Source organism: Dasypus novemcinctus, chromosome 16 (genome assembly GCF_030445035.2).
Source record: "Dasypus novemcinctus isolate mDasNov1 chromosome 16, mDasNov1.1.hap2, whole genome shotgun sequence".
Classification (NCBI taxonomy): domain Eukaryota; kingdom Metazoa; phylum Chordata; class Mammalia; order Cingulata; family Dasypodidae; genus Dasypus; species Dasypus novemcinctus.
Window position 1 is genome coordinate 51,471,674 of NC_080688.1, and position 13,577 is coordinate 51,485,250.

General features: G+C 38.8%; 1 protein-coding gene across 4 annotated transcripts in view; it reads left to right on the forward strand.

The window, feature by feature from the left end:
• Nucleotides 1–13,577, forward strand: part of GALNT1 (polypeptide N-acetylgalactosaminyltransferase 1) — a 165,089-nt gene that overhangs the window by 98,818 nt on the left and 52,694 nt on the right. The gene's annotated exons all lie outside the window — the stretch shown is intronic.

The following is a 13,577-nucleotide window of genomic DNA, read 5'->3' on the forward strand; positions in this document are numbered from 1 at the left end:
CTCAGCTGGGCTGCTCCAAGGAAGGCTAGAGTCTGGGTGCAGGTCTTGGTCCCAGGATGGAAGGGGCCTGGCAGGGTCCTGGGGCTAAAAGCTGGTAAGGCGGTGGTGACAGCTGCAGGGAGGGGCGGCTGGTGGGAGGGGAACTACTGGAGGGGAAGGCAAAAAGTATTAACTGCATTAAATATTTTATTATAATTGATAATAAAAGTACTACGTTTTAAAACTTGTGGGGGAGCGGACTTGGCTCAATGAATAGAGCGTCCACCTTCCACATGGGAGGTCCGGGTTCAAACCCAGGGCCTCCTTGACCCGTGTGGAGCTGGCCCACGTGCAGTGCTGATGTGCACAAGGAGTGCCGTGCCATGCAGGGGTAGGGGAACCCCATGCACAAGAAGTGTGCCCTGTAAGGAAAGCCGCCCAGTGCAAAAGAAAGTCCAGCCTGCCCAAGAATGGCTCTGCACACACGGAGAGCTGACACAACAAGATGACGCAACAAAAAGAGACACAGATTCCTGGGTCGCTGACAAGAATGTAAGTGGACACAGAAGAACACACAGCGAATGGACATAGAGAGCAGACAAATGGGGGGGGGGGAAGGGGGGAGGGGAGAGAAATAAATTTTCAAAATAAATAAAAATAAATCTAAAACTTGTGGGATGCAACAAGTTCTATCCTTAGATAAAAATATGTGACTTAAATGCCTATAATTTTTAAAATAAAGGAAATGGAGAATTAGTGGACTAACCATTTTAAGAAATTAGAAAGAGAACAGAAAGTTAGAATCAAAACAAATAAAAGGAGTAGAAACTTAAAGAGTGGAAACTTAGGAAATAAGAATGTAATAGAGAAATAAAAACACAAAAGTTGGTATATTGAAAAAAACTAATAAAGTTGACCAATCAAGTAATTAAAAAGAGGAGGCACAGATAACCCATGTAAGGAATAAAAAGATGACATCATTACAGAACTAGATCTTTACAAGATAATATATTACAAAGAATAGAAATTAATAAAAGAAAATCAGAGTTAGAGAAGCTCAACAAAGCAGAAGTTTAGTTCTTTGAAGAGTAACAAAATTGAAAAGTCCTTTTCTAAATAACAAATATCAAGAATGAGTATAGCACTAAACATACAACAGACATTTAAAAGATTATAAGTGAATATCATAAACATCTAAATTAATTAAAAATTTTAGATGAAATTACCAAATTCCTAGAAAAATATGGCTTAATAAAACTAACACAAATAAGAAATAGAGGGTGTATGGTACTATAACTATTAGATAAATAGAACGAATGATTTAAACATTTACACATCTGTGTTCATAACTAAGAAGCATGATCTTGAGATGAAAATCTGACAAGGACTTTACAGAAAAGCCAGACCAATCTTACTCATAAACATAGATGTAAAATTCTAAACAAAATGTTAGTCACCTGAATCCAGCAATATAATGAATAATATCTTAAAACCAAATTAGTTTATTCCAGGCATATAGGGTTGGTATAATGTTTTAAAATTGTATAAATTTTCTACCTTGACATGGGAAAAAAACATCATTTCAGTAGATAGAGGAAAAGGGTTTGATAGAATTTGTTAATGGTCATGATAAAAACCCTTAAGAACTAGGAAATAGAAGGGAAATTCCTTAATCTGATGAAAGGCTTGTATTATACAAAAACAAAAACAAAAAAATCCCCCAAGGAAACCTTACAGCACATATCAGTATTTAAAAGTGATTTTGAAAGCTTTCCTTTTGAGATCTGGAACATGACACAGATGCCCATTATCACTACTTTTTTGTGTCATACTGGAGGTCTTAGCCAGTATAAAGAGACAAGGGGGAATACATGAACAGTTATAATGATTGGAAAGGAAGAAATAAAACTTAATTGTAGTTGATATGATTGCATGTAATGAAAACCCAAAAGAATTATAAAAGATTAGAATTAGTGTTTCTTAGCAAGGTTAATGTGTTTTGCTTTTTTTTTAATAGATTTATTTATTTCTCTCCCGTTCCTCCCGCCTCCCCCCCATTGTCTGCACTCTCTGTCCATTCACTGCGTGTTCTTCTGCGTCTGCTTCCTTTGTGAGGCGGCACTGGGAAATTGCACCTCTTTTTTTTTGTTGCATCATCTTGCTGTGTTAGCGCTCCCTGTGTGCGGCACCACTCCTGGGCAGGCTGTGCTTTTTTCATGCAGGGCAGCTCTCCTTGCGGGGTGCACTCCTTGCATGTGGGGCTCGCCTACACGGGGCTCCCCTGCATGGCATGGCACTCCTTGCATGCATCAGCACTGCGAATGGGCCAGCTCACCATACGTGTCAGGAGGCCTTGGGTATTGAACTCTGGACCTCCCATATCGTAGGCAGACACTCCATCAGTTGAGCCACATCTGCTTTCCAGTGTGGTTTTTTTTTTTTAAATTTTATTGGGAAAGTAGATGGGGCTCAAGTGATAAGTCTCCACCTACCATAGGGGAGGACCTGGGTTCGATCCCTGGGGCCTCCTGGTGAAAAAGAAGAGAAAATGTGCCTGCGTGGCAAGCCAGTGTCCATGTGGCAAAAAGAAATTCTTTAAAAAAAAAATTTTATTGTATTAACATATATAAAAAGCATAAAATTTGCCATTGTAACTGTTTTAATTAGTATATAGTTCAGTGGCAATAATTACATTTACACCATCCATGACCAAAACATTTTCATCAGCCCAAAAACTTTGTACCCATTAAGCAATAAATCCTCATGTCCCCCTCTCCCTAGCCCATGGTAACCTCTAATCTAATTTCGGTCTCTTATGAATTGATTTGTAGATTGTGTGGTCCCAATCTTAACTCTGTGTGGTTGTGTGTGTTCTTTGACAAGTTGATTCTCAATTGTAATTAGGAATGTAAAGACCTGGAAAAGCCAAGCTTTGAACTTAAGTAGTTGAGATGAGATGTAGTTGACTTTAGATAGGTGCAGGGATAATGTAGTCATTGTGTAGTGAGAAAAAGCACAATATTTATGACCAGAGATGCCTGTAGGATGGTAAATGTATAGATGGGGGTATGGAAATTCTTATCTGTTGGCTTTTACTTTTTCAGTGAAATTGGAAACAAGGTTAACACTTGGAGTTAGGAGGAAGGGAGAGGTAGCAGAGAGTTTTGGAAAGATGTGCAACAGCTTGAAGGAGTACCTAGTAAATTAATTAGGAAATGGGACTACTGGATAGTACTGAGGGCCTGCTTGAAGTTTGTGGTCATAAACTTAAAGAGACTATTCAGCATGGTCTTATGTTTTTCTCTAGCCATACCATAGGGTTGTAGTTTTGCCAGGCAAGTGTGATAGAGGAATAAGAAGGTACAGGGTGGTGATTGTAATAAAGAGCATAGATCTAAGCAGAGTAGTGGAAATGAAAGACAAGATCGTAATGGAAGTAAGAAGATGGAAGGGTCTGAATTGGAGTCCTCAATGAGCAAAAGGTCTGTTGAAGTGGGGTTATTAGAGCAAGCTGGAACAATACAGGGCTGGGATGGTGATGATGCAAGTAGGATGGTTAAAATTGTGATTATCAGTAATGACAGGGTCTGGGTGTATCGCATGAAAGTAAATGGGTGAGATATACTGTGAATAATTTCACTGGAGGAGGGGAAAGCAGAACAGAGATCTTGAAATTGGGTATTGATGAACTGACTACATGGATATTGAACTGACCAAGAATGTGATGATAGGAGTAGTGATAAAATTGATAGGAAGATGAGATGACTGTAATAAGGAGGGATGGTAACTTCTGATGGCATGTTTTTCAAGGACCTCAGTCTTCTTAGGGAAGAGGGGAAAACAGTGGTCTTGGGTCTGCAATGAGGAACAAGACATTCTACCTCCAGACTCAATGGTACATGGAATGTGGAAGAAAAGCCACGTTTCCCCAGCCATGTTTAAATTAGTACTAGAAGATGAAGGGAATGGTAGAGAAGGGATTGTGAATGTAGGGAGTTTTACTAATGACGATAATTATCAATTCCAAGCGAGCATGGTAGAAAGGTTTAGAAGTCAGAGGTTTTAGTTAGCCAGAAAGCAGTGGGAACTTGGGTACATTTCTTTTTCCTTTTGATTTTTTCGTTTTCTAATACTGATTCCTAGATTAATATCATGGTTCAGAGAAAATGATCTGTTTAATACCTATTTGAAATTTTTTGAAACCTCTTTTGTGATATAAAAAATTATCAGTTGTTTTAAAGTTTCTTCTGCACTCAAAAATAACATTGGTTTGTTGCCTGTTACTTCTGTTTTCAGTTTTAGTGTGCATGATCTGTTAGATTCGATAAAGTTGAATTTGAAAGTCTCCCACTGTGATTGTGGATTTGACTGTTCCATTTCTCATTCTGTTAGTTTATACTTCATATTTTTCAAAGTTGCATCTGTGTATGTATTTAATATGTTTCATAGTATATCATTAGTTTTTTTTGACTGTTCCTATTAGTTTATTTTTTTATTAAAGTTAATAGATCACATAGAATGTTACATTAAAAAAAACAGAGGTTCCCATAACCCATCCCCCACCCCCCACCCCCATCATTTTTGTAAATTGTATTTTTTTGAAGATACGTACATCACAAAAAAGGTTACATTATAAAAAACATATAAGAGGTTCCCGTATACCCCCCATCCCCCCACCCCACTTCTCCCACACTAACAACCTCCTCCATCATTGTGACACACTCATCGCACTCGGCGAACACATTTTGGAGCACTGTTGTACCGTGTGGGTAGTGGTTTACTCTGTAGTTCACACTCTCCCCCAGTACATTCAGTGGGTTATGGCAGGATATATAATGTCCAGCATCTGACCCTGCACTATCATTTAGGACAGCTCCAGAGTCCCAAAAATGCCCCCTCATCACATCTCTTCTTCCCACTGCCTGTCCTCAGCAACTGCTGTGGCTACTTTCTCCCCATCAATGATACAATTTCTTCTATTATTAGTCACAAAAGTTTTATAGTAGAATATCAGTAGGTCCACTCTAATCTATATTTTATTCCTCCATTCTGTGGGCCCTGGGGTGGGAGGTGGTGTCCACTCCACCTCTATATCGAGAGGAGGCTTAGATTCCAGTATATCATTAGTTTTTAAATGCAGTGTTCACTGTATTCTTATTAACTTTTTTGCATGTGGTTTTGATATTGCTACCCCCTTTGGTTTGTTTAACATTTCCCTGGTATATCTAATATATATTTTTTCTATTTTATTTTCTTTATTTTCAGCTATCTGTATGATTTTGTTATAGGTATATCTCTTATTAGCATATGGCTAGATTTTATATTTTTAATTCACTGTAATAACTTTGTTTTTTAATAGGTGAGTTTATACATCTACATTTATTATGATTATTGACATATTTGGACTTCTTTCTTTTAGATTGAACCATATGAAATCAATGATACTCAACTATTTTTGACATAGAAAATGATGGTTTCATCAAGTTCACCCTAATAAATCTTATTTTCTGCTTACCAGATTTTTCTATCATTTTCCCTCTTTTTTTGCTTTGCTGATTGACATAGTTCCAATTGACAAAGCTTTTAGTATTCAAGTTTCCCCCTGATTTGCAAGCTGTTTATTTCATTTTTATTCCTTTAATGTTACAAACCTCGGAACATTGTAATTATCTGTCAGGGTATAGATTTATCTCTCCTTATCCACATGCTCGCTGCTTAGAGTGTAACTTTGATCTGAGCACTCATATCATTCTTCAGTCCTGGAACATTCCCAGCTGTAATCTCAAATATTGCTTCTTTATCATTCCCTCCAATATATTCTTCTAGAACTATTCCTGTGTGTATACTAGAGCCTCTTGATCTATTTTTTTCCTCTTGATCTTATTTTTTTCCCTTCCTTTGTTCCTTTTTGAAATGTCTCTTAAGTGAGTTTCTCATTAATATCTTTAGAGTGACAAAATCCAGGTCTGGCTCTGCCATTACTGGGTGTGTGACTCTGGACAACCTACTCAACCTTTCTGTGCTTCAGGATCCTTATCTGTAAAATAAGGAAAGTAAGGATTGTTATTGTGATTAAATTGGTTAATACTTACAAAGTGTTTAGAATACTTCCTGTCACATAGTATGGACTCAATAAATGTTAGCTGTCACTATTATTACATATTTGTTCATTTTTTTCCTGTGTTCAGGGTTTTCAATCTGTCTAGTTCTTTATTTCAGTGATCTGTTGTTTTTTTTTCCTTTTGCAGTATTTTTTTTTTTTGGTTTAAAATTTTTATTCTTTTAAAATGGAAGTTATTAATTTAGCTCTTAAGGCATCCTAAGCATACTTAAACATACTTAGATGGTTCCATAAAATGATACTTACTGGAGTCAGTTTATGTTCCAGTTTGTTTTGTTGACTTTCATTTTTGTTTTAATTTTATTGTGCTAACATATAAATTATACAAAATTTGACATTTTAACCATTTTAAATACACAATTCAGTGGCAGTAGACCTTCTTAGCTTTTAATTTTTCCTGTGATTTGAGATTTTTCTTTGCAGGCTCTTTTGGAGAGGGAAGCTTTTTGTTGTTGTTGTTGCTGTCGCTCCATTGGTGGGTTGATGCCCGCCACCCTCCCACGCTTGCTCCTCCTCATCTGCCCATCTTATGGCTGCATCTACATGGTCTGCTCCACTCTCATCCTGCTGTGATATTGAGGGTAGTTTGGATTTATTCACTGAGCTGTTGAGCAGTTTCTGATGGGAAGGTTCTGTTCACCACCAAAGGCCTTTCTCTGTCTGCAGCCTCAGATGGAGACCCTTCTTTTCTAGTCTTCCTGCAGCCCCTGGCTTCAAATAATCAGCCTGACTTTATCCCCAGCCCACCTGGAGCATATTTTCTTCCCTTTCCACAGAAGGAAACAAATGCTTAACTGCTTCTGTCTCTGGTCTGCATAGGTATTTATCTTGTATTTGAGTGTGGCTGTTTAATTCTGTTCATTATTTGGAACAGAGGTGATTCATCAGAATAAGTTTTGTTCTAATAGAAATATATTATGAGTCTTATATGAAAGCTGAAATTGGTTAATTTCTAACTGCTTTAATACCAATGCTTTAACTGTTTTAAATATTTGCTTAATGCTCTAAATTTTTTTCTTAACAAAATTTCTGCTGGTATCATGTCTAATTTTCTCCCAAAAGAACAGTACGTTTATAATTGAGACCTGATTTAATTTTGTAAATCACATAAATTACGCATATGCAATTTATAAATGTATATTTATATTATATATATTTCTACGTTTGATGTATAACTGGTTTTATTTGAAAGTGGTCCTTTTATACATATATAGTCTTTCTATTGCTTTTATATATTCAGGGTTAGTTATAGTGCTTCTCGATTTGTGGAGAAATCTAATCTATGTTTATACTTATACCTTTTATATAAGTAAAGTAAAGTATACTTATTCCTTTTATGATCACTTTGTCCATGATAATATTTCCTTGGGAAAATACTATGTGTAAAAACAAAAATAAGTTTTTGTTATATTCCTATCTAAGTTCTCTTAAGTGCTTCATGTAGTTCATTTCATTAATGTATAATATACTTGTCACTTGTTACCCATTCTTCTGTAGTGGGATATTCATGTAAGCTAACAAATTTGTTCTTCCATTCCCAACCTCCGAAGTGCATTCACAATGAAATCTTAATTGAGAGATATCAGATTTATATTTATCTAATTATCCCTAAACTGGACAAAGCTGATCAGCAGGTGATTTTCCGACCACACCAGTGCCCAGAGGTGAAAAAGATAAGTAATGTGGGACAGCCTTAGGAGGCACCTTCTTCACCTCCTTTTCTGAATGCAAGAAAGCCTTTTGTGTTCTAAGGCATGGTCTTAACTGGTGGTATAGCTGGCAGTGTCCAGATCATCCTGTGCCTGCCTGGAACTTTCACTATCTTATAGGGTCTTCAAGGGCACATATTCTGAAAGAAACTGGAAGAAAGAATGACACAGTTCCACTTTTAAAGTTAAATTAAGTGACAATCAGTGAATAACTTTTGTAATACGTGAGCTTAGGCAAGGAATATGACAAATTACCAGTCACCCAGTATACCAGTTCTTTCCTATATAATTAGTCTTTGGTGTTTAAATAATAATAATACCATTTATTGAATGCTTACTGTGTACCAAGCTCTATATATATTGTCATATTCAAGCAGTTAGCAGAGTAGTGGTGCGATGTCATTTACAGATGGAGATACTTAGATTTAGTGAGATATTTGCCTAAACTGTAGTTCGTAGGTGACCCAAGTGTAATTTAGGTCTCACCGACATAGCATGTGCTCAGTGACAAGCATGTGCTCTTAATTAGGTGCTATGTCTACATCTCTTTTATGGTTAGACCTTAGGTGATCTTGTCTGCATGAGCTGCAAGGAAGATTACAGAGGAGACATTTTGTAAGTTTGCCAAATACTTTGCCAAACACAGAAGAGAAATTTTGTGACGGGCAAAACTCTGCCTGGCAGGTAGCCAGATATCTTATGAAATACTAAATTGTCATTGGTAAATGCCAGTGACAGACTAATTTCAGTGGACCACAAATAATATGTTGAAAGTTATAGCTCAAAGGGACACAGATAATAGGACTGGAATACATGTGCAAATTCATCTTGAAGTGGAATCTTCTTGAAAATCCCTCTGTTTTTTTTTTTCTATGCAATATGTTTTTTTAAAATTAAAGTTAATAGATTACAAGGAATATTACATTAAAAAACATAAAAAAACAAAAAACATAAGTTTCCCATATAACCCACTCCCCTCCCCCACCACATCATTTTTGTAAATTGTATTTTTTTGAAGATATATACATCACACACACAAAAGTTACACTAAAAATATAAGAGGTTCCTGTATACCCCCCCCCAGTCCTCCCACACCAACAACCTCCCTCATCATTGCAGCACACTCATCGCACTCGGTGGACACAGCTGCACTACACAGATAATAGTTTACCCTGCAGTTCGCACTTCCCCCAGTACATTCATTGGGTTATGGCAGAATATATAAAGTCCAGCATCTGACCCTGCAGTATCATTAAGGACAACTCAAAATCCCAAGAATGCCCCCACATCACATCACTTCTACCCTCTCCCTGCCCTCAGCAGCTACTGTGGCCACTTTCTCCACCTCGATGCTAAAATTTCTTCTATTACTTGTCACAATAGTTTTATAGTAGAATATCAGTAAATCCACTCCTCTGTTCTTGGCTCTTCTTTCACACTATAATCTTTGGCATATGTATAGATGATTGATGAAAGGCATATGTTTTATCATGAGTCAGACAGGAATTCTACTTGCGGTTCTGCCACATACTGGTGTGATCTTGGGCAAACTACTTCGTCTTTCTAAGCCATAGCTTCTTCCTCAGCTGTAACATTGAGATAGTAATACCTGCTTTAGGACTGTTGTAAGAATAAGTGGGATAATGCATCTAACACTCTTAATTCAGTTTCAGTTTTAGTTAAAAACCAGTCAGCAAGACCTTTTAGACTGGTTTCCTGAGAGAGTTAGAAGTGGGACTTAAAGCAATGAAAAAATAAGAGCAATAATAGTTATCAAGGGACTTTTGTTGTTCTGCACTCCTGAAATTTTAGGTGTTTTTGTGGATTGATTCTCTGGTACACCCATCTTGCTGAGATGAACAGTATCCTCAGCAAACTTTTTTTTTTTTTTTTTCAATTTTTTTTTTTTATTGATTTTGTGATAATATTACATTAAAAATATATATGTGAGGTCCCATTCAACCCCACCCCCCACCCCACCTCTCCCCCCCCCCCCCCCCCAGCAACACTCGTTCCCATCATCATGACACATCCATTGGATTTGGTAAGTACATCTTTGGGCACCTCTGCACCTCATAGTCAATGGTCCACATCATGGCCCATACTCTCCTCCATTCCATCCAGTGGGCCCTGTGAAGATTTACAATGTCCAGTGATTACCTCTGAAGCACCATCCAGGGCAGCTCCATGTCCCAAAGACGCCTCCACCTCTCATCTCTTCCTGCCTTTCCCCATACCCATCAGCCACCACGTCCACTTTCCCAATCCAATGCCACCTCTTCTATGTGGACATTGGATTGGTTGTGTCCATTGCACCTCTATGTCAAGAGGAGGCTCAGATTCCACATGGATGTTGGATGCAATCCTCCCACTTTCAGTTGTAATCACTCTAGGCTCCATGGTGTGGTGGTTGTCCTTCTTCAACTCCATCTTAGCTGAGTGTGATAAGTCCAATAAATCACATTGTAGGTGCTGGAGTCTGTTGAGGCTCAGGACCTGGCTATCACATTGTCAGTCCAGAGATTCAAATCCCCTAAACATATCTTAAACCCCAACATTAACTGCACCTCCATCACCTCAGCATGAAAGTCTTATGAAGGAAGATCCCATCTGAGTCCAGATTCATCACACATAAACATCAGTTCCAAAAAGGGGCCATCTGACCTGGTAGTTAACCCCATCGGCCATGACCATATCTCCCATGGGTCTCTTTAGCCCTCAAAGGAACCGATATCTGGGGGTTGTATCTGCTTTATCTGTCTTTCTGACTCTGCTCAGTTGTGCATGAGGGCAATCCTTCTGCCAGCCTCCAGACTCTTTTAGAAACTCGTAGCCATATAAACTCATTTCTCTTTTCCATTTCCCCCTTACTTTAGGTCAAACAGCATTTTAAAGTCATGTTATTTTATGTAGACAGGGATATTCTGCTGATCCACATTGAACCTTCCGTATAAGGTCATTTTCCAGTTGCATCATCAGTTGGTAGTTGATAGTGGTCCCTCGGTGCCAGGGAGGCTCATCCCCGGGTGTCATGTCCCACGCTGGGGGGAAGGCATTGCATTTACATGCTGAGTTTGGCTTCGAGACTGGCCACATTTGAGTAACATGAAGGCTGACAGGAGGAAATTCCCAGGCACAATGTTGCTCTAGGCCTTGTTCTTATTTTAGGCTTATCAGCTCACAAGCATAGTCATTAGCATCAGGGGCTCACTGTTGAACCCTCACTCCCTCCCGGTCCCCGCCGCTGTACCTGCGAGACTGTCGCTGCTCCGCTAGGGACCACGACAGAGCACCATTGGCCAGGAACCCAGTACCCCCCCTGCTGTGGTTTTTAATTGTTGCCACTATGAGTATATCCAAACATTACCGTGCACCCTGGACATATGTTCTGTACAGCTCCCTGTCAGCCAAATATCACCTCAGCAAACTTTAATAATCTCCTTTTTTCCAACAATACCACTGAACCACTCAGGCAAACACTCAGGCCAACTCTCAGACCACATTGTGAGTTTTATACATCAAAAGTTTATCCAGTAATCCTTTCACTTATAACAAGAATATTCATTATGCAGGCCATCTTTTAATTAGGGCTGTGTATAACAACATAAATGAAACTACTTGTATTTTCAATCATTGTTTAAAAACCAGAGATTTTCAGTCACCTGCAGGTGTACTCCAGTAAATAATCACTCCCGTTAATAACATAGCTTACTATGGTAGTGATGATGTGGTTTGAAAAACCCTTTCTCAGGCGATTACTATAGGACGTACTCTGACAAAACAAGGGAGTAAACTAAGGAAGAGAAAAATATGGGATATAGAAAACAGGACATATGATGTGTAAGAGATAAGAGAATCCCTGGAACAGTGGTGAAGGAAGAGCGTGGAGGACAGTGGTACAGAGTGTCAGCTAGCCCAGAATACTCCCAGAGAGACTTTGTAAGATTTAATTGAGATTATATCTGAGAGTCTGGGTTTAAATTAGTGAAAAAAACATAGAAAATTAAGCAAAAGGAAAAAAATCCCAGAGTGAAGTGGGGGCAGGGCACTATATGGAAAAGGAAAAAGTGTTTTACATAGTCCTAATGTAAACAGTAAATAATGATGTAGATACACTTATGCTGTAACTGCATTAGAGATTGAGGGACTAGCAAGTGTATGTGTTACAATGAGGGTAGGAGTGAAATAATTCCTCATATTCTATAGTAGGAAGTCAACAGATAATACCTGAAGCTAAAAAGAACAAGGAAGTAAAAACGAAGACAAGTTATTTAGAATTATGGAAGTAAATACCAAGAGAAACAAGTGAAAGAATCGAAAGTGGTCACTTTGAAGGAGAAGAGGCAGAAAGGTGGGTTGACAGCTTTTTTCGCAAGCTTTGGAGGTGTGTTTCATTCTTTAAACTCTGTACATGTATAACTTTAATCAAAAGAAAAACTAAAACAAAATAAAAAAACTGCTCTGGTCATTCTGATATGCAGACTCACACACTTGCAATCGCCCTTACCCCAGTGGAACCCACTACCCCGAACAAGTGTTTCTCAAAATTGCCAGAGTAGGAGGGAAGAGAAAAGAGATAGTAATACCTGTGACCCTTAGGCAACCCCTTTCTCGTTCCTCTGACCAGAAAGAGAAGACTTCTCTTGGGACTCTTTCTTTTGCATCCAGTGCACACTTCTGACCTGCTCTCCTGGGCATGAGCACTAAGGGTGCATATAGAATCTAGCCACCATTTAGAACATAGCTTTGAGAGGAAACTGTTTTCAGAAATATTGATTGGAACACTAAGGATACATTTTCCTTCCTCTAGTATTTTTGGCCAACCTCTCTACCCTGGCTTGGAGACCCTGAGCCGCAGAGAGGTGGCAGGCTGTGTCAGGTCTTTTAGTGGATCTTGGGATAAATATGTGGGAGCTTAGAGTGAGGGTGAAGTGCCAAGTGAAGTGGAAGTTGAGACTAAGGGGCTTTTCGGTGGGTGGATAGATAGTGAGGTAAAAGGAGATAGGAACCATGCTGTGAAAGGAGGACTCACTTGGGAATGATAAGGAGAGTGAAAGGGGCAGAAACTGAATTGAGTGATGGACATGGAAGCTATTTGTTTCTCCTCTTCTCCCGAGAGAGAGGAGGGACAGGTATTGACCGGGCCCTACAGTAAACTCTCCTTCCATTTCTTTTTCTTCCAACCCTTTAGCTTTGCTATCTTTTTCCCTTCTCTTTTCCTTTTCTTGTAATGGCCAACCAGTAGCTCTAGGGTGGAGCTTTCAGCAGTGTTGTGGCAACTTCAGGAGAAGGATTTTGTTGATATTTTTCTCATTTCCTCCTCCTTCCCTTTCTCCACTCCCATTGCTGTATGACAGTAGACGAGATTGGAGACAACACAAGGTTTGAGAAGTTTGAGAGAGAGCAGGAAAATAGGGTAGAAAGAGAAGGCTGGATCAGGAGTTAACAATTGGGAATACCTAAATGGGCACTATTATGTGCATGCTTCAGAAGTGCTTATATTCTGAAACACATTCTTTAGTAACTGGTTATTGGGAGCCCAGGTGGCTCAAGTGGTTGAGCACCTGCTTCTCACATAGGAGGTTCCAGGTTTTGTTCTTGGTGCCTCCTAAAAACAAAACAAAAAAACAAATTGTAGGCAAACAAATGAAAAAACCAACTCAGGGAGCCAATGTGGCTCATGGTTGAGCACCAGCTTCCCACATACAAGATCCCAGGTTCAATTCTTGGCCCCATACCTAAAAAAACAAAACAAAACAAAACTGGTA